At 39.0% G+C, this 21028-nt stretch overlaps 1 protein-coding gene across 10 annotated transcripts in view; it reads left to right on the top strand.

Annotated features, from left to right (window-relative positions):
• The window catches only part of ENOX2 (ecto-NOX disulfide-thiol exchanger 2), a 279607-nt gene that overhangs the window by 18067 nt on the left and 240512 nt on the right, over window positions 1-21028 (top strand). The gene's annotated exons all lie outside the window — the stretch shown is intronic.

Raw genomic sequence — 21028 nt, 5'->3', positions numbered from 1 at the left:
TACTCTATTAAAAATAACTTCTAATTACAATACAGTTGTCAGTTATTGGCTGATAGTGGATGTAGTGTAAAATATTTACACAGTGATTTCACATACGCTTGCTCAGTTTATCCTCATGACAACCTGGTGTGAGTGCAGTGGCATTATGATCTCCATTTCAGAGGTAAGAAAACTGAGACTTCCAAGATAAGTAATTGGCCTGAAGTCTTAAATCTAACAAGTGGCAGAGCCCAAACTCATAGATTAGATGATCTGATTCAAGAACCTGTGCTTTGTTTCCCCCATATACCAGGCTGCCTCACAGTTGATGGATCCAGGGTAAATTTGACTTAAGCTACTAGTCAAGAAAACTAAATATATTCATTTACTTAAAAAAGTCTTATTTGATAGAACTCTAGAAATTTTTCCAAACTGTTTTATTTTAATACATGAGTACTTTCTAGATCAATTTTGCTGATACATAAAGAAACATTCATCTTTTGATTAACTTTACATCAATATGAATGAAGATAGAACCTTGTGAAATTTGGAGGAATTACAATGTCCAATCAAAAACATTAATGTGGAACATTTTCTTTCTAAAGTAAGCTAGTTTGTATTTAATATTCTGCTTAATAAACATATATAGCTGTTTTTATAAAAGTATGTGTATTTTAAAATATACTGGCCATGAATGTGAAGTGCTACATGTTTTCAGATTTGAATATTTTATCCAGATCAACAGAAAAAATATACAGCTAACTCAGTTTCATACTTTCCTTACTGCTTATCTTATCTACCTATCAAAATAAAATAGACCAGCTTTCTCATCTTTTTAAATTTCCAAATGATTTCTCAATTTTAAATTCAATAGTTTAAAGGGGGAAAAACATATTTTGTGTCCCATTGAAGAAGGGACTAAAAACTATTTAAAACTGTGTTATCACTTCATCTGAGCCCATATACTTGAGGAGCTCATAGTAGTTCTCTAGTAAACAGTTTTGAAAACCTCTTCAGAAAACATTCTTTTTTTAACTTTTATTTTATTTTTTTAATTTTTTTTTATTTATTTATGATAGTCACACACACACACACACAGAGAGAGAGGCAGAGACACAGGCAGAGGGAGAAGCAGGCTCCATGCACCGGGAGCCCAACATGGGATTTGATCCCGGGTCTCCAGGATCGCGCCCTGGGCAAAAGGCAGGCGCCAAACCGCTGCGCCACCCAGGGATCCCTTTATTTAACTTTAAAAAATATTTTTTATTGGTGTTCAATTTGCCAACATATAAAATAACACCCAGTGCTCATCCCATCAAGTGCCCCCCTCAGTGCCCGTCACCCAGTCACCCTCACCCCCCGCCCACCACCCCTAGTTCGTATTCAGGAAACATTCTTGAAGCCATCATTCTTGGCTCTGGATTTATTAGACTATGCCATATAGTCGAGAAATGACTGGATGCTCATGCCGTAGACCACTCTTCTTTAGCATTTGACAATGAATATTTGAGAATGTTGTCAAGAAAATGAACCAGAGATAGGGCCGGTATTGTTAGGATCCATCTGTGAGACTCTTGGTAAAATGTTAATGGATATATTGTTTCAGAGACCATGTAATTGGAATTTACCCTTATCTAAGATGATATCTTTATACTTTAACATATCTTTAGGTAAAGCTTTTCTTATGTTGTTCCTTGATAGAAGAAAGGAAAAGAGGTTTATATAAAGCTCTTTTTATCATTCTTTAAACTTAAATGGAATTTGACACTTAAAAAAATGCAGGAGGGAACTTGGGGGAATGGGTCAGGGTCAGAGGGAGGGGACCTGGGAACATGGGGTGGGTGATTAGAAGCTACATATCAAACTTGGTTTTAGGTGGCAAATTTTTTATGCAATTGAAAGCTCTGGCTAACACCCCTCACCCCATTCCTCTTTCTGGGAACAAGCACTCTAAATATAAATTAAAAGGAGCTTATTAAGACTTTAAAAAAATTGTCATTTTCTGATTGGAGAAAGAAAAAGTCTTTCATCTGCGAAACAATCATTTTTTCCCTAGGTTTTTTGAGGCCAAGAGAAATTAGAGAGGGAGTAGAGTTCTAGGTTCTGGCTGTTCAGGGAGCTGAAGTTGATTGATGGATTTTTCCCTTCAGTACATCTCTGAGTATGAAGCCAGGTCTTCTGGATGGGAGTATGAGAGCTAGTGTACACCAGCCAGTGGTGTGCTGGAGCTGGCTTATGTAAAGGGATCACTGGGATCACCAAGAATATCTGCAAATTTAAAAACTTACTCATATCTGTCTTTTCCCAAAAGCACTAAAGGTACTCATTATGTGTAGTAGTTAAGGTGTGCTGTCTATGCAGGATGGTATATTGCAGATGCCCTTTGGTTTGCTAAACTGTACTGATCCCCATACCTTGGTACAGCACTAATGCCTTTGAGGGTTGTTGTACCTAGCACAATTAAGTATGTCCCCTATATATATACATGATAATAATAGCTAACATTTATTGAGTGCCTACTATGTACCAGACCATGTTATAAATACTTTATATGTATGAACTCATCAACTTTCACAGCATTCCAATGAGGTAGGTAGTAGTATCTCCATTTTAAGGGTAGGAAAACTGAGACTTAGAGTTTAAGTAACCTGTCTACCAGGCCAAACAATTACTAAGTAGCAGAATCAGGATTCCAACACAGGAAGTCTGTCTCCAGAACCTGTGCCTTTAACTACTATGCAATATGTTCTGTATCTTTAAGGGCACTTCACCGAAGAAGCTGTTTGCCATTGGTGTGCCACCCATAGCAGATATCTCATTGTCTGTGCTTTTGGAAGAAATAGAAAGTATAGAGCTGTCTTTCTGCTTACCTGACTGTGGAGAATTCTGCTTTCTTCTGACCTTCATTGCTGGTCCTCTATTGCCAGAGTTGTGGTGGATCATTGCATCTCCAGCATCTTCTAAATACTGCTTCTAGACATGCTCTTTCGTCAGATGTTCAACTAAAACAAAATCTCGTATTCTGTTGCTTCTCTCTTGATTCCCAGCTTTTTGCAAGCACAAACATTGCCAACCAGGGTGCAATTTTTGTTCCATGCAGCCAAATGACCAAATCATAGGACATCTTCCCTGCATCTACTCTCACTCCGTTTTATGCCTAGCTGTTGGGAGTGTTCTTCCTAAATGTAGATCTTGTCATATCACCTTTCTCTTCAAGCACCTACAGGCTTTGATGGTAGTGTTTTTTGTTTTTTTCCAAACAGGCCTTCAGGACCATTCATGGTCTTGTCCCAGAAACCCAGAACTCATTTATCAACTACATAACTTTCTCTAAACCTTGTTCACTAGCCACTCTAGACCACTTCTGGGTCATGAGGTACACCTCAAAAGTTCAAGCTCATGTGCTTTCACCTCTTGCCATTCTCTACATTTTAACTACCATTCTTCCACATCTCTGACAACCCTAGAGTCACTCAACATTTAAAGTTCAGCTCAAATGACACCTGCTCCTATATTATAATACTTGTTTTTGGTCTGTCTTTCCCCACTAGACTGAGCTCTTTGAAGTTAAAAAATTTATTTTAGTAGTCTTTTAGCACCTAGTCTAGTGCCTTGTACATACTTACCACTTACAAGCAATATTTAGGCCTTCAGAAATTGCATCACTAAAGTTTTTCTCCTCTCCTGCTAGCTTGGGGTTTAGAGCGGTTTCCAGAGCCTGAGAGTTCCAGAAGCTGAATGGCTAGATAGCTTCTGACCTGCATTCATATTATGGAATATTCTGTCCAGAAGATTTGTTTTGTTTGTAGCACGACTGTCTTGATTTTTTTCTCTGTATTCACCTTTGCTCAGATCTACAATGTCTTGAAAGCTCCTTCTTTCACCTTTGTGGAACACTTTTGTATACATAATAATATTTACCCACACAAGAAAATGAATCAGAATGTGTAAATTGATCATTGAAATTTTTGATTCATAATCATAGTGTTTCTCAGAATGTGGTTTAGTGACTACTTGTGTCCGTATTACCTAGGACATAGGTTTTAAATGCAGATTCCTGGATCCCCATCCCAGACCTACTGACTCACTCTCTGAGTTATCTGCATTTATTTTAGCAAACTCCCCGGATGATTATTCTGTACAACTGACTTTTGAGAACCACTGTTCAAAGTCAAAAATAAAATGTTAAATACTAATCTATATTCTCTGGGAATACAAGTATTAAATACATCATGGGAAAACTGTCATTAAAATGGTTTAATTTTTTTTTTTTGGTCTGACATTGGAAGTCTTAGTCTCCTGATGTCTAACCCAGTGCTGTCCAATAGAACTTTCTGTGACACTGAAGTTTTCTATATCTTCATTGTCCCACATAGCAGCCACTGGCCACATACAGCTTTTGAACACTGAAATGTGACTGCTGTAACTGAGGAACTGAATTTTTAAGTTTAGTTAAATTGAGATTTAAATAGTTACGTGTGACTATTCGATGCAATACTGGAAGTGCAGATCTAGAAAGGTTGGCTATCTAGAATGAATAATTTCCTTAAGGGTCTGGGTGGCTACAGTGATCATTGTATCGGGTGGTAATCAAACAGGAACATCATTTTCTTTGACAGACAGGACATTGCATTTCTTTTTAAAAATAGTTTAAAATTGAAAAATGGCCTAAAGTGAGTTATTCTCAGAAATGATTTAACCAATTATGATCTCAATTAAATTTGAAGGAGATCTACACTCTGCATCTCTCATCAGTACTATTTTTCTAATCATATTGGTTTGCTATTGAGAGCTGGCTGATAAGCCCTGATTTCTGAGCTTGGGATAAGAAGGTTGAATTAATCAGAGGAAAGAGCTCCTGGCTTCAGTGTTTGGGTCATAGATACTTTCAGACATTTTAGCTCTCATAGACCCTTTAACCATTCTCTTTTGAATTGATCAGCCCCTTAGCCACTCATTACTCATTACTTTTCGGCTTCCATTTCTTTTCCTGACAAATCTTCCTTGAACCAGTATATACCCCTTTCAGCATGATTTCATTATTTAGATAGCATTAAGACTTTGGAAGAATTTGAATCAGAAATGTATTGTAATGTCTACCTAAAGAGACATAAATCAAGGTACCCTGTTTTATTGTGTGGAGTTCATCATGTGTATTATTTGTACTTTGGTGGCTTTCTAAAATGAACCGAGTGTCAGAATCGATGGTTTTGGAAAAAAAACGTGTAGGTAAAATAATGTCCTTGACTGTTGCTATCTGTGGCAAGTATATGATAAATAATTATGCCTGCCTGAACTGCCACTGTTGCCTGTATTCTCTGTACTCTTCAGTTGCTAAAAATTTTAGCACATCCTGAAATTTCCTTTTCTCCCTTCACATTCTTTACTCACTTTGTCTCTGCTTTCTATTTTCAGTGGACAGCAGACCACCCCCCCACCCCACCCCCACTCTTTTTGTACCATTCAGACTCACTCCCAGAATCTATTGTTGTATCCAGCCTCACTGAACTGCCTGGAGGAGTTCAAACCTGGTGTTTTAAAGTGCCACTCGGGGCCACCCTTGAGCACTCTGTAAATAGGTTCTTTTGTTTTGAGAACTAAAGAGATAGTATCATAGCTACAGTTTTGAGAAATGCATAAAGACAAAACCCATTTGGAACTAAAGAAACTGTTTAACCCCTTGCCTCTCCCTTCCCTCTAGCTGACAAACTGCATCTGTAATTTTCAGTGACATTTTTACTTTATTTAGGAAGCCAGATATTTCTGCTTTCAGTGAAAAAGTTTACTCTGATCAGGACCCTTCATAATTCAAGCCAGGGTGGAGAAGGAAGCAAATATAATTTAAAGGTGTATTATAGAACTGTGCTAGGAACTTTACATAAGTTATTTCATTTAATCCTCATTAGCCCTCTAAATAAATGTTGTCTGTGTGCCTTACCCAAAGCTGTATATACCACTAACTTGTCTCCAGCTCCGTGCCTAGACTCCAAAGCCTGCATTCCCACAGCTTTTTTACTTATACACAAACTTAGGAATGGTTGTCTTTCCTATTGTGGAGAGAGAGAGAGAGAGAGAGAGAGAGAGAGAGAGAGAGAGAGAGAGAGAAAGAAGGTTCTCAGCACTAGGGTGTTTCCTCACAAAAATCCCAGATCAGTGTAAAGTGAGAGAATGTAAAGAAAACATTCCCTGTGTTAACTCTCTACCAAATAGGAATTGGAATGTATCCAGTTAAAGCTTCTGATGAAGAGGTTGTAAAGAAAGCCTTCTTTAAATTCTTTATACATTCTACTCACTGCCACTCCCATCTGCTATGCTAAATTGCTAACTCTTGCTGCTAAATATGGTTGGCAGTTTCCCAAACACTGCCCTTTGGTTTGGAGGCGGAGCCAGAACCGCAAAGAACTACAACTCTAATATGCCTTCCTGAGTCCTACAAATTTTCCCAGCTTATTCAGTGGAAGTTGTACAATTTGGATTCACCTAAACTTTTGATAAGGACTGTGAAGAATATCAAATAATTGTGACAATCCATATTTAATAAAAATTACGATAATCTGCAAGTAAGTCAGACTATTCTGGAAAAGCTTTTTGGGTGGCATATTAAATTTTTTCTTGGTTGTAAATGTCATACAAAGATCATCAAAAATAAATTTGATTCAGGCTTTTAAAAGTCTACAGGTGATAGGAGATAGTAAACTATTTTAAGAGTGCAATATGATCTGGCATTTAAAAAACCAATATGGTTTTGAGTAACTGACATGGATATAGAGAAATAACTTCTTAGGGCAAAGTGGCGAGAATCCCTTTTTAATTGGTAATAAGACTATACCCAAGTTTCCATTCTCTGAAATTGAGATGCTTGAAATGGAAAAGAGCAATTGAAATGTTTAAAGGATCCAGGGAAAGTGGTTTATAATGGTGAGATACAAAGTAAATACAATAAAGATTTAAGCTTAAGTAGTTAGTGAATATTGGCGCTCGTGACTATTTTGAGTGGTGTGAGCAATAAAGAGCACGATCTGGCAGAAAAAGGGATAAACACAGACAGAAATATGACCATTGGAGAAATGAGCCTGGGATTCCAGTAGTATCTTTCCCCCTCCCAAATAGCATTCCCTGAGTGCCCTCCTCTTGGGCCTCATGAGGCTTTTAACAAGAAGGGAAAGACATGGTCTGGAGAGAAAGGGTCTGAAGGACTTGAAGTGACAACGGCATAATTGTTTTGTTAAACATTTACAGTTGTTTAAAATAAAAAGAACTCCCACCTAGCACAAACTCTCCAGAACTTTTCTTTGCTGGCTTCGCATCAAGACCAGATGAAGCACAAGCTGTAGAGAAGAACCTCACTCTAACATGGAATATGATCTAAGGCACTGCCCTTCTTGGAACTTCTCCATGGGGATTTATTACTGGAAGTAACAGAAGGGCTATGTTAGAGCATTAGGACACAGTTCCAAGGCATGAACCCTAAGGTTGGGATTTATAGTGCAGCTCTGGTGTACTAGCTGGACAATGAGTACAATTTTGCTGCAGATGTTTTCCATTTGAGATTTTAGGTATAGGGCTTTTGTGTATGCCTAAGATATCAATGAGCCAGGATAAGTCAGGATTACTCACTTAGCTGGTACTGACTATGGGTTGCCTGTACTTTACCAGTCCAATGAGGAAGGTACTTGACTTGAAGCTGTTTAGCCATTTCTGATCCTCACGTCGCTATTGGTAAGCTACCCCTTACAGGATATTAAACTGCCCCTTGCTGTTATGAAACAGATGATGGATAAGCAGCTTTTCTCACTGTATCTAAACTTTTCTTCTTCAGTATATATTCATTCCAACTAGTTGTAAAGTGTAAAGTGGAGTAAAGGACTGCTACCCAATGAGGTTTTAAATCTAGATCATAATGGACCTCCCAACAAATGATTCTACTTCATGATCCCAAGTTAAAGTTATTCACAGAGAGAAAAAACATTGTAGAATGGAGTGCCAGTTTCTTATGACATTTGTGGATTTAGGCCAAAATATTTGAATATTTCAGCCAAGAGGTTCATTCTGGAGCTTGAGAAGCAACTTGTAAAAATAAGCAGCCTGCATATTCTATATCTGATGAAAGGACAAAGGATGGTAGAAAGAGAAAAGACAGTCCAGAATTATTTGTATTTATTAACTATTATCAGTATCAAGTGCAACGTAGGACCCTATTCTTATTAATATTTATGAAATGCTACCCTTAAAGCTATAGACTACAAAAAGAATAATCTAGTAGATGGTCCATTGCTAAATGATTGAACCAGAGACAGCATATAAATATTAGAAATGGCCTAGACCACAGCATCAAGTTTTATTATTTCATAAGAAATCACTGTTGGGACTTATGAATCTAGTGGGAATATGTAAGTACTCACTTATTCCTGACTAATGAGGAAATAGTTAAGAATGAAAAAAGGTTTATAGATGAAAGTTTGTAATATATGCACTTTAATAGAATCTTAGGGTTATAAGAAACCATAAAGGCTATTAAGTCACGTCTCCCTCTTTTACCACATACATATCCAATCTGGTACATGAAAACATCTACTCCATCTTCAAATGGTCATCCAGTTTATGCTTGGATACTTCCAATAATTTGGCACTTTGCACTATGAGGTAGCACATTTGATCTTTGAATAGTGCCAGTTATTAAATGTTTGCATACATGAGACAAAATACCTCTTCCTTCAGCATCCACCCAATGTTCTTACTCAGGCATAGCACTATTCACACAAACTGCAACATGAATTGAACCCTCTGGATTTATATTGTGTGGTGACCCTGACTCTGCTTACCCCTTGGGGCTTACACCAAGCAACCTCACCCTGTTTCCATATAGCAACCCCTCAAATGTTGGAAACAATTATGTGCTTTCCAAGTGACTGATTTTCTTTTAATAGCTTTATTGGGGTATGATTTATATACCATACAATTAACTCATTTTAAGTATATAATTTAATTATCTTTAGCATATTCAGTGCTATGCAACCATCATCAAAAATTCAGTTTTATACCATTTCATTACTCCCCAAATAAATAAATCCTGATCCCCTTAGCCATTATCTCCCTAACTCTCCATTCCCTCCAGTGCTAGACAGCTAATCCATCTCTCTATGGATCTGCCTATTCTGGACAGTCCATATGAATGGGATCGTGTAAAATATGTGTCCCTTTGCATTTGGCTTCTTTCACTTAGCATATTTTCGAGATTCATGCATGTTGTAGCACATATCAGTACTTCATTCCTTTTTATAACTACACAGTACTCCATTGTATCACTATACCACATTTTGTTTATCTACACATGAGTTGACGGACATTTGGGTCATTTCTACTCGTCAACTATTGTAAATAATGCTGCTATGAGAATACATGTACAAGTTTTTGTGTGGACATATGTGATCATTTATCTTAGGTATATACCTGGGAGTACCTACGTGGTTCATATGGTAACTCTATGTCCAACTTGTTGAGGAACCATTAAAATTGTTTTCCAAAGTGCTTGTGTAATTTTATAATACCACCAAACAATGAATAAGGGTTCCAGTTTGCCCACAATCTTGTCAACAATTATTTTTATCTAATACTAACTAAGGAGCCATTCTAATAGGTGTGAAGTGGTATCTCATGGTTTTGCAAATATTTTCTACCACTCCGTAGACTGCCTCTTCACTTCCATGATTGTATTATTTGCAGTACAAACATTTCTGATTTTATGAGGTCAATTAATCTATTTTTTCTTTTGTTGCTTTATGTTTTGGTGTCATACATAAGAAACCATTGCCTAACTCAAGGTCTCAAAGATTTACTCCGGTATCTTCTAAGAGTTTTACATTTTTAGCCCTTTTATATGGGTTTGTGAACCATTTTTAGTCCATTGTTGTACACAACGTGAGATTAAGATTCAACTTTATTCTTTTGCATGTGGATATCCAAACATCTCAGCACTACTTGTTGAAAAGACTTTTATTTCTCCATTGTGTGATCTTAGTGCTCTTGTCAAAAATCAATTGGTGCTAAGTATAAGGGTTTACTTTTGGGTACTCAATTCTGTTTCATTGATCTATATGCCCGCCCTTATAACAGTACCACACTGTCTTGATTATTAAAGTTTTTTTTGATAAATTAATTTTTTATTGGTGTTCAATTTACCAACATACAGAATAACACCCAGTGCTCATCCCGTCAAGTGTCCCCCTCAGTGCCCGTCACCCATTCACCCCCACCCCCCGCCCTCCTCCCCTTCCACCACCCCTAGTTCATTTCCCAGAGTTAGGAGTCTTTATGTTCTGTGTCCCTTTCTGATATTTCCCACACATTTCTTCTCCCTTCCCTTATATTCCCTTTCACTATTATTCATATTCCCCAAATGAATGAGAACATACACTGTTTGTCCTTCTCCGATTGACTTACTTCACTCAGCATAATACCCTCCAGTTCCATCCACGTTGAAGCAAATGGTGGGTATTTGTTGTTTCTAATGGCTGAGTAATATTCCATTGTATACATAAACCACATCTTCTTTATCCATTCATCTGTCGATGGACACCGAGGCTCCTTCCACAGTTTGGCTATTGTGGACATTGCTGCTAGAAACATCGGGGTGCAGGTGTCCCGGCGTTTCATTGCATCTGAATCTTTGGGGTAAATCCCTAACAGTGCAATTGCTGGGTCGTAGGGCAGGTCTATTTTTAATTCTTTGAGGAACCTCCACACAGTTTTCCAGAGTGGCTGCACCAGTTCACATTCCCACCAACAGTGTAAGAGGGTTCCCTTTTCTCCGCATCCTCTCCAACATTTGTTGTTTCCTGCCTTGTTAATTTTCCCCATTCTCACTGGTGTGAGGTGGTATCTCATTGTGGTTTTGATTTGTATTTCCCTGATGGCAAGTGATGCAGAGCATTTTCTCATGTGCATGTTGGCCATGTCTATGTCTTCCTCTGTGAGATTTCTCTTCATGTCTTTTGCCCATTTCATGATTGGATTGTTTGTTTCTTTGCTGTTGACTTTAATAAGTTCTTTATAGATCTTGGAAACTAGTCCTTTATCTGATATGTTATTTGCAAATATCTTCTCCCATTCTGTAGGTTGTCTTTGAGTTTTGTTGACTGTATCCTTTGCTGTGCAAAAGCTTCTTATCTTGATGAAGTCCCAATAGTTCATTTTTGCTTTTGTTTCTTTTGCTTTCGTGGATGTATCTTGCAAGAAGTTACTGTGGCCAAGTTCAAAAAGGGTGTTGCCTGTGTTCTCCTCTAGGATTTTGATGGAATCTTGTCTCACATTTAGATCTTTCATCCATTTTGAGTTTATCTTTGTGTATGGTGCAAGAGAGTGGTCTAGTTTCATTCTTCTGCATGTGGATGACCAATTTTCCCAGCACCATTTATTGAAGAGACTGTCTTTCTTCCAGTGGATCGTCTTTCCTCCTTTATCGAATATTAGTTGACCATAAAGTTCAGGGTCCACTTCTGGGTTCTCTATTCTGTTCCATTGATCTATGTGTCTGTTTTTGTGCCAGTACCACACTGTCTTGATGACCACAGCTTTGTAGTACAACCTGAAATCTGGCATTGTGATGCCCCCAGATATGGTTTTCTTTTTTAAAATTCCCCTGGCTATTCGGGGTCTTTTCTGATTCCACACAAATCTTAAAATAATTTGTTCTACGTCTCTGAAGAAAGTCCATGGTATTTTGATAGGGATTGCATTAAACGTGTACATTGCCGTGGGTAACATTGACATTTTCACAATATTAATTCTGCCAATCCATGAGCATGGAATATTTTTCCATCTCTTTGTGTCTTACTCAATTTCTTTCAGATGTGTTCTATAGTTTTTAGGGTATAGATTCTTTACCTCTTTGGTTAGGTTTATTCCTAGGTATCTTATGCTTTTGGGTGCAATTGTAAATGGGATTGACTCCTTAATTTCTCTTTCTTCAGTCTCATTGTTAGTGTATAGGAATGCCATTGATTTCTGGGCATTGATTTTGTATCCTGCCACGCTACCAAATTGCTGTATGAGTTCTAGCAATCTTGGGGTGGGGGCTTTTGCGTTTTCTATGTAGAGTATCATGTCATCAGCGAAGAGGGAGAGTTTGACTTCTTCTTTGCCGATTTGAATGCCTTTAATGTCTTTTTGTTGTCTGATTTCTGAGGCTAGGACTTCCAATACTATGTTGAATAGCAGTGGTGAGAGTGGACATCCCTGTCTTGTTCCTGATCTTAGGGGAAAGGCTCCCAGTGCTTCCCCATTGAGAATGATATTTGCTGTGGGCTTTTCGTAGATGGCTTTTAAGATGTCGAGGAAAGTTCCCTCTATCCCTACACTCTGAAGAGTTTTGATCAGGTTTGGATGCTGTATTTTGTCAAATGCTTTCTCTGCATCTAATGAGAGGATCCTATGGTTCTCGGTTTTTCTCTTGCTGATATGATGAATCACATTGATTGTTTTACGAGTGTTGAACCAGCCTTGTGTCCCGGGGATAAATCCTACTTGGTCATGGTGAATAATTTTCTTAATGTGTTGTTGGATCCTATTGGCTAGTATCTTGTTGAGAATTTTTGCATCCATGTTCATCAGGGATATTGGTCTGTAATTCTCCTTTTTGGTGGGGTCTTTGTCTGGTTTTGGAATTAAGGTGATGCTGGCCTCATAGAATGAATTTGGAAGTACTCCATCTCTTTCTATCTTTCCAAACAGCTTTAGTAGAATAGGTATGATTTCTTCTTTAAACGTTTGATAGAATTCCCCTGGGAAGCCATCTGGCCCTGGAGTCTTGTGTCTTGGGAGTTTTTTGATGATTTCTTCAATTTCCTCCCTGGTTATTGGCCTGTTCAGGTTTTCTATTTCTTCCTGCTCCAGTTTTGGTAGTTTGTGGCTTTCCAGGAATGCGTCCATTTCTTCTAGATTGCCTAATTTATTGGCGTAGAGCTGTTCATAATATGTTTTTAAAATCGTTTGTATTTCCTTGGTGTTGGTAGTGATCTCTCCTTTCTCATTCATGATTTTATTAATTTGAGTCTTCTCTCTCTTCTTTTTAATAAGGCTGGCTAATGGTTTATCTATCTTATTAATTCTTTCAAAGAACCAACTTCTGGTTCTGTTGATCTGTTCCACAGTTCTTCTGGTCTCAGTTTCGTTGAGTTCTGCTCGAATTTTAATTAACTCTCTTCTTCTGCTGGGTGTAGGATCTATCTGCTGTTTTTTCTCTAGCTCCTTTATGTGTAAAGTTAGCTTTTGTATTTGAGTTCTTTCCAGTTTTTGAATGGATGCTTGTATTGCGATGTATTTCCCCCTCAGGACTGCTTTTGCTGCATCCCAAAGATTTTGAACAGTTGTATCTTCATTCTCATTAGTTTCCATGAATCTTTTTAATTCTTCCTATATTCCTGGTTGACCCTTCCATCTTTTAGCAGGATGGTCCTTAACCTCCACGTGTTTGAGGTCCTTCCAACCTTCTTGATGTGATTTAGTTCTAATTTCAAGGCATTATGGTCTGAGAATATGCAGGGGAGGATCCCAATCTTTTGGTATCGGTTCAGACCCGATTTGTGACCCAGTATGTGGTCTATTCTGGAGAAAGTTCCATGTGCACTTGAGAAGAATGTGTATTCAGTTGAGTTTGGATGTAAAGTTCTGTAGATATCTGTGAAATCCACCTGGTCCAGTGTATCATTTAAAGCTCTCGTTTCTTTGGAGATGTTGTGCTTAGAAGATCTATCGAGGGTAGAAAGAGCTAGATTGAAGTCACCAAGTATAAGTATATTATTATCTAAGTATTTCTTCACTTTGGTTAATAATTGGTTTAAGTATTTGGCAGCTCCCACATTCGGGGCATATATATTGAGGATTGTTAAGTCCTCTTGTTGGATAGATCCTTTAAGTATGAGATAGTATCCCTCTTCATCTCTCACTGTAGTCTTCGGGGTAAATTTTAGTTTATCTGATATAAGGATGGCTACCCCTGCTTTCTTTTGAGAACCATTTGAATGGTATATGGTTCTCCAACCTCTTATTTTCAGGTTGTAGGTGTCCTTCTGTCTAAAATGAGTCTCTTGTAGACAGCAAATAGATGGGTCCTGCTTTTTTATCCAGTCTGAAACCCTGCGCCTTTTGATGGGGTCATTAAGCCCGTTCACGTTCAGAGTTACTATTGAAAGATATGAGTTAAAAAAAAAAAGAAAAAGAAAGATATGAGAAGATATGAGTGTAGTGTCATCATGATATCTATTCAGTCCTTGTTTTTGTGGATTGTTCCACTGAACTTCTTCTTAAAGCGGAATTTTAAGAGTCCCCCTTAAAATTTCTTGCAGAGCTGGTTTGGAGGTCACATATTCTTTCAGTTCCTGCCTGTCTTGGAAGCTCTTTATCTCTCCTTCCATTTTGAATGAGAGCCTTGCTGGATAAAGTATTCTTGGCTGCATGTTCTTCTCATTTAGGACCCTGAATATATCCTGCCAGCCCTTTCTGGCCTGCCAGGTCTCTGTGGAGAATTCTGCTCTTACCCTAATACTCCTCCCCATAAAAGTCAGGAACTTCTTGTCTCTTGCTGCTTTAAGGATCTTCTCTTTATCTTTGGAATTTGCAAGCTTCACTATTAAATGTCGAGGTGTTGAATGGTTTTTATTGATTTTAGGGGGGTCTCTCTATTTCTTGGATGTGAATGCCTGTTTCCCTTCCCAGATTGGGAAAGTTTTCAGCTAGGATTTGTTCAAATGCATATTCTGGCCCTCTGGCCCTTTCGGCGCCCTCGGGAACCCCAATTAAACGCAGGTTTTTCTTCCTCAGGGTGTCCTTTATTTCCCTTAATCTGTCTTCATGGTCTTTTAATTGTCTGTCTCTTTTTTCCTCAGTTTCCCTCTTTGCCATCAACTTGTCTTCTCTGTCACTCACTCGTTCTTCCACCTCGTTAACCCTCGTCGTTAAGACCTCTAGTTTGGATTGCATCTCATTCAATTGATTTTTAATTTCTGCCTGATTGGATCTAAATTCTGCAGTCATGAAGTCTCGTGAGTCCTTAATGCTTTTTTCTAGAGCAACCAGTAGGTGTATAATAGTGCTTCTGAATTGGCTTTCTGACATTGAATTGTAATCCAGATTTTGTAACTCTGTGGGAGAGAGGGCTGTTTCTGATTCTTTCTTTTGAGGTGAGGTTTTCCTTCTAGTCATTTTGCTCAGTGCAGAGTGGCCAAAAACAAGTTGTATTGGGAAAAGGAGAAAAAGAGAGAGAGAGAAGGAAAGAAAAGAGAAAAAGAAAAAAGAAAAAGAAGAAAAAAAAGGAAAAAAGAGAAGAAAAAGAGAAAGAAAAAGAAAGGTGAAAAAAGGGTGGGGGAAGCAATCAGAAATCAAAAAGAAAAAAAAAGGAAAGAAAAAACATGGGGGAGTATCTTCTGATTCTGTATACTTTAAGTCCCTTGACTTCCCCTGGAAGTGGTCCGTCTAGCTGGTCTTCTGGGGAGGGGCCTGCTGTGCTGATTTTCAGGCGTTAGCACTTGGGGGAGCTGCTCTGCCCCCTGCCTGGTGCACAGCTCAGTGGGGGTGTTTACTTGGTGAGGCCCCAGGAGGAACAGCCACAGTGGTTAAGGCAGCTCTAGAAACCTGGATTCAGCTCCCACAGTAACTACGGGGCTCTCAGTCTGCAGGGTCTGGAGGCTCCGGGGTGGGGCCGCTGATCTGCTCAGCTGGGGGCAGGAGCGTCCTTGCTGTCCTGGGCCCTCCCGGCCTCTGCCTGTCCCGGGGGGAGGCCGGATCTTGGGCTGTGTCCCGGCGCCCTGTGCTCCCCGTCTGCGCTGTTGGATTCACGCTCCCGGCCACGCAGCCGCCTCTCTGCGGAGCCGCCGCCCGAGCCCCTCTGAGCTGCTCCCGGCCGCGCAGCCCCCTCCGCACGGAGCCTCTTCCTCTGCCGGAGTCGCCGCCACCGCCGAGCTGCTCCCGGAGCCGCGCAGCCCCCTCCGCGCAGAGCCGCCGCCGGAGCCCTTCGGAGCTGCTCCGGGTCCCGCCGCGCGCGCTGCAGCCCTTAGGGAGCTCGGCGCACTCTCCCGGGGCGCAGGTGTCTGTTAGTGTCCCCGGGAGCCCGAGGGCATCCCCGCCCTCCTGGGTCCTGCTCTAACTCCCTGAGAGCCCCTTTCCGCCCGGGAAGGTTGGTGCAGCTCCTGCTCCTCCGGGACGGGACGGGGCTCTCCTGTCCTGGGGACACTCTCCCCGGCCTCAGCCCGGCTCCTCGCGGGCCCCTCCCCCTCGGAGGCCTTTTGTTCCTTTATTTCTTTTTTCCCGTCTTCCTACCTTGATAGAAGCGCGAACTCTTCTCACTGTAGCGTTCCAGCTGGTCTCTCTGTAAATCTCAGGCCGAATTTGTAGGTTTTCAGGATGATTTGAAGGTTATCTAGGTAATTTGGTGGGGACAGGTGATTTGGGGACCCTGCTCTTCCGCCATCTTGCCCCTCCTCCAGCCGATTATTAGAGTTTTATTTTTTTTTTAATATTTTTTTATTTTTTATTTATGATAGTCACAGAGAGAGAGAGAGAGAGAGGCAGAGACACAGGCAGAGGGAGAAGCAGGCTCCATGCACCGGGAGCCCGATGTGGGATTCGATCCCGGGTCTCCAGGATCGCGCCCTGGGCCAAAGGCAGGCGCCAAACCGCTGCTACACCCAGGGATCCCCGATTATTAGAGTTTTATAGCAATTTTTGAAGTTGGGAAGTGGGAGTCTTCCAACCCTGTTCTTTTTTTTTTAAGGTTATTTATTTATTCATGAGAGACACAAACACACACACACACACACAGAGAGAGAGAGAGAGAGAGAGAGAGAGAGAGAGAGGCAGAGACACAGGCAGAGGGAGAAGCAGGCTCCATGCAGGGAGCCCGACGTGGGACTCAATCCCCGTCTCCAGGATCAGGCCCTGGGCTGAAGGCGGCGCTAAACTGCTGAGCCACCCGGGTTGTCCTCTGTTCTTCTTTTTTAAGGTTGTTTTGGTTATTCTGGGTCTCTTATATCTCCACTTGAATTTTAGAATCGTTGTGTCAGTTTCTTTAAAAAAAAAAAAAAGCCAGTTTGGATTTTGAAAGGGATTGCATTGAATCTATCTATAGAGTGACTGATGTTTTAAAAGGCACAAATGTCATTTAGAATTGGACCCCAGGTGGGGTGGTTCCATATACAATTTCCATATGCCCTTTCTCACTAGCAATATCACTTCAGAACTAAAGCTTATACCTTTTACAACTAATATTTTATTTCTAAAGTAGCCAGAATCCCCATGGTATAGTAGGTAATATAAGACAACCCAAATTAAGTGTCCTGTTCAGTGACCAGCACATCTCCCACATTCAACTAGGATTATTCCTATCAGAGTGAAGAAATCAAGAAACAAAGTTGAAGGAGAAAATTGGCTAATCAGAGATGATTTCTTTTCATTCAGTCCCCTCCTGGAATGCAGGTGTGTGTGTGTGTGTGTGTTTCAACATCAGGGTCTGTGTGGGTGCTGAGTGGCTGTGTTTGTGAGTTTGCATGTTTCTGTTTTAATCCTTGCGCACAGATGTGCACACATGCATGTATGTGTGCAAATATGTGTGTGTGTTGTTCTTGTGTCTTCTGTTTTGTTTTTGCTTTTGAACTCTAGCAATAGTACCTTTGGATAGTGAAATAGAGTGTTCCAAATAAGCTTTGTGACATTTCATCCTTTTAGCTGAGCTTCTTGAGATTTCAGAATTGCACATGAATCTGACTGTTCCACCTGAAAAAGGGGTTTATAATTTTATCTTTTGTTTCTCTGCTTTTCCCCCTATACTTTATTTGTTCCCTTTGCTTTATACAAATTTCTGCATTTGTTTCTTGGTGATTAAACTGTAGCTCCCTAAGATCTCTATAGTTCAATCTTCCTCCCTACACTTCTGTGATCATCTGTGCTGCCAGCCTTGTGATACTGGTTTATTGACCTTTGTCCTTTCTTCCCACCTCTTACTACCAGGGAGTCAGTTCTACAGAGCCTTTCTAATTCCCTCACACCCCATCCCTTATATGGTGCCAAAAGTGCTTCCCAATTACAGATGAAATAGACCATGACAAACACTTAGAGTATGGAATATAGAAGCTAGTCCTTAAGAATGAAGAGAATTCAGTTTGTATGTTAAAGGTTAGTCAACTAGAAAGCTGGTGTTATATATTTCCTCTAGCTTTTTAAAAGTTTCCCTGCCTTTTCCTTTCTTTGCTTTTTTTTCATTTCTCTCATTAGCATGGTGAACATGCAGAGGTAGATTGGGAATGAAAGTAGGTAATAGCTGGCAAGTATTATTAAGTCTAAGCCAATGCTGAAATCAAGTAGAGAGAGGATATGCCACTTGGGGAAATATCAAAATATCAGGGGCTGGGGAGACATCGTTTGAAAAGATTTCTTGGAGATTATGATATGATCTTCAGTGGCTATTACATCAGCCTGAGGATCACTGAGATAAACAAAAATGACTGCTCTATCATCAATGAGCATTTTACTTTTTATTGGTCTGAAATGACTCTCTGTATCTTAACAATTGCTTTTACCTTACAAAATAAAACAAACAAAAGAACAAATGCTGAAGACAATAGAAAATTACTTAGAACAACTTCACAGATTGTTCACAATGTTTGCAATTTGCTATATCTAGGAGCCAAAGGAGGTAAAGAAGCTTTTGTGCTCTCTGCAGTGAATCTGCCTATTTTAAATTCTAGCAGATTATGTGGGGATGGGAACACCACTATCTGAAATGGGCAAAGAGAAGAAAAATGATCTGGGGCCTCTCCTAGCTTCAAAATACAGTTTCCAAATAATTGTACTAATTAGAGATTTTTTCCTTTTAAGATACCAATGTCCCATGAGAAGGTTAAACCTCAATCATATTTTAGCATCAATTACTTTAAGCAGATATTCAGATCAATTCTTATCTGAAGTTTCTGCCTGAGTAGTAGGCAGGTGTAAGAGAGGTGTGTGCATTTCCTTATCTTTACCTGTTTGATGATGTTTCTGTGAAAGGACTTTCAAAACACTTCTGTGGTAAAGAACTCAAGTGTTGGGATAGGATGAAGTTGCATGATAAAAATTAATTTTATTCTTAGTTTGTCCTTCTTCTTCACCTTTCTTAATCCTATCCAACCTTAATCCTATGCCAAACTCAAATTCTACATATCACAGAAAGCCTCCCCTTTTTCTGCTAGGCTACATTGATTTCCCCCTTCTCTGAACTGCAACAGTATTTGCTCTCTGTACCACCCAATCCAAAGTTCAATTTGGTATTATATCTCCTCCTATTCTTCAGTGAATTTCTATGTGTTAATATTGTTCTTCTACAAGACTAGTGATGTATGCATACTGTATGTGACTATCGGGAAGAAATGATTGTAAGTTCTTGAAAGACTATGTGTTTCTTATTCTTTATTATTCTTCATGGCATATAGGATGGTATATTTAGATCCAGGGGAAAAATAAACATAACTATTGTTATAATTGAGATTTTATTTTATACTGTCATTTACCTTAAAACATACATTTGTAAGTGGATGCTATGATTGATATGCTTCCTAAAATGGCATCAGTAACTTGCATAAGCTGGCAGTGTTCTTTCCCTGCTTTGCACTAGCCTTAGCTCATCATGGCCCTGGCCATTCCTAATGGCTAAAGCCTTGATACTGGCTCCTTCTCATAATGAATAGTGAACAATTAGAAATGTTATTTGGTAGCTTCATGAAATAGGATAGGACCATTGAAGAAAATATAATAGTTCTCTCTTATTTCCCAAATTTTCACATCTGATATATGTGTATCAAATCATCATGTTGTATACATTAAACTTATTAATGTATACAATGTACACATTAATATTAATTATACATTAATTATTAATTATACATTAATATTAATACATAATAATGTATTAATGTATACATTAAACATGTTGTATACATAAACAACATGTATACATTAAACATGTTGTATACATAAACAACATGTATACATTAAACATGTTGTATACATGTTGTATACATTAAACTTACACAGTGTTGTATGTCAATTATATGTCAGTCTGAGAAAAAAGATCTATACCTAATAATCTCATAGTTGTTTCTTTGTTAAAGTTCTCACTGTAAAAATAGAAAAAAATTATTTAGAGAAAATCATTTTTTTCTTTACATAGACTCAAAAGGAAGAAAAAAAATACCCTTCTAGAAAGATAGAGTGGCTTTTAATTATCCTTAGCAGTTGCTAGAACAGTAAAACACAGTTGCCATTGGCAGAATGTGTGTTAAAGGGATTTATATATTTTATCATTTCCCCTCTGCTCCTCTTCACCCTTGTACTTCTTCCTTGTAACATCAAGTAGAATACACTGCTGACGATTGTCTCCCTTTCCCCCAGGTTGAAGTTTGAAATTATGAACGCTATATAACGAAATGGTGATTTTTATTCTGTCCTGGTGGTAAAAAGGGATTTGCTGATGTGTAAAATGAGACAAAGATAAATAACAAACAGATGTTCTCACAAAATGTTCATTAAATCCCTGCCTAGTGAAAGATGCTAGATTACATGTGTTCAAACTCTAAATGTGCTAGAGAATAAGGAGCTTTTATACCTTAATGCTTAATTTAGGAAAGACTATATAGCTTTCTCTGTAAAAATCATGGTAATCAGTGACGTATAGTCTCTTCATCATTTCAGAGTGGCTTGTCATGACTGTTTTAAAACTTTTTTTATTGATTTTGACAGTTCCAATTATCTAAACAGACATCACCTTATTGAGAGCTTATGAAGTGAGTTTAAGTCTCCTGGATTGTAAGGCCTCATATAGGAGTTATCCAACATGTAGAAGTTAAGACTGTTCCTTGGATCATCTCCAAATAACTGTCTGCTGGGGATAGGATAGTGATTATGGGGGAGTAAGGTTGAGAAGGGGGAGCAGGAAAAATACCACCTTCACCTTGTTTCTCTCTTTTATAAAAAGTAGAAATTATAGTTCTTGGCCTAGTATATTGCTAACATCAAGGACTATCTG

This window comes from Nyctereutes procyonoides, unplaced genomic scaffold, assembly GCF_905146905.1.
Source record: "Nyctereutes procyonoides isolate TBG_1078 unplaced genomic scaffold, NYPRO_anot_genome, whole genome shotgun sequence".
Classification (NCBI taxonomy): Eukaryota; Metazoa; Chordata; class Mammalia; order Carnivora; family Canidae; genus Nyctereutes; species Nyctereutes procyonoides.
Note: the sequence above shows the minus strand (reverse complement) of the source record. Positions and strands in the feature narration are given on the sequence as shown.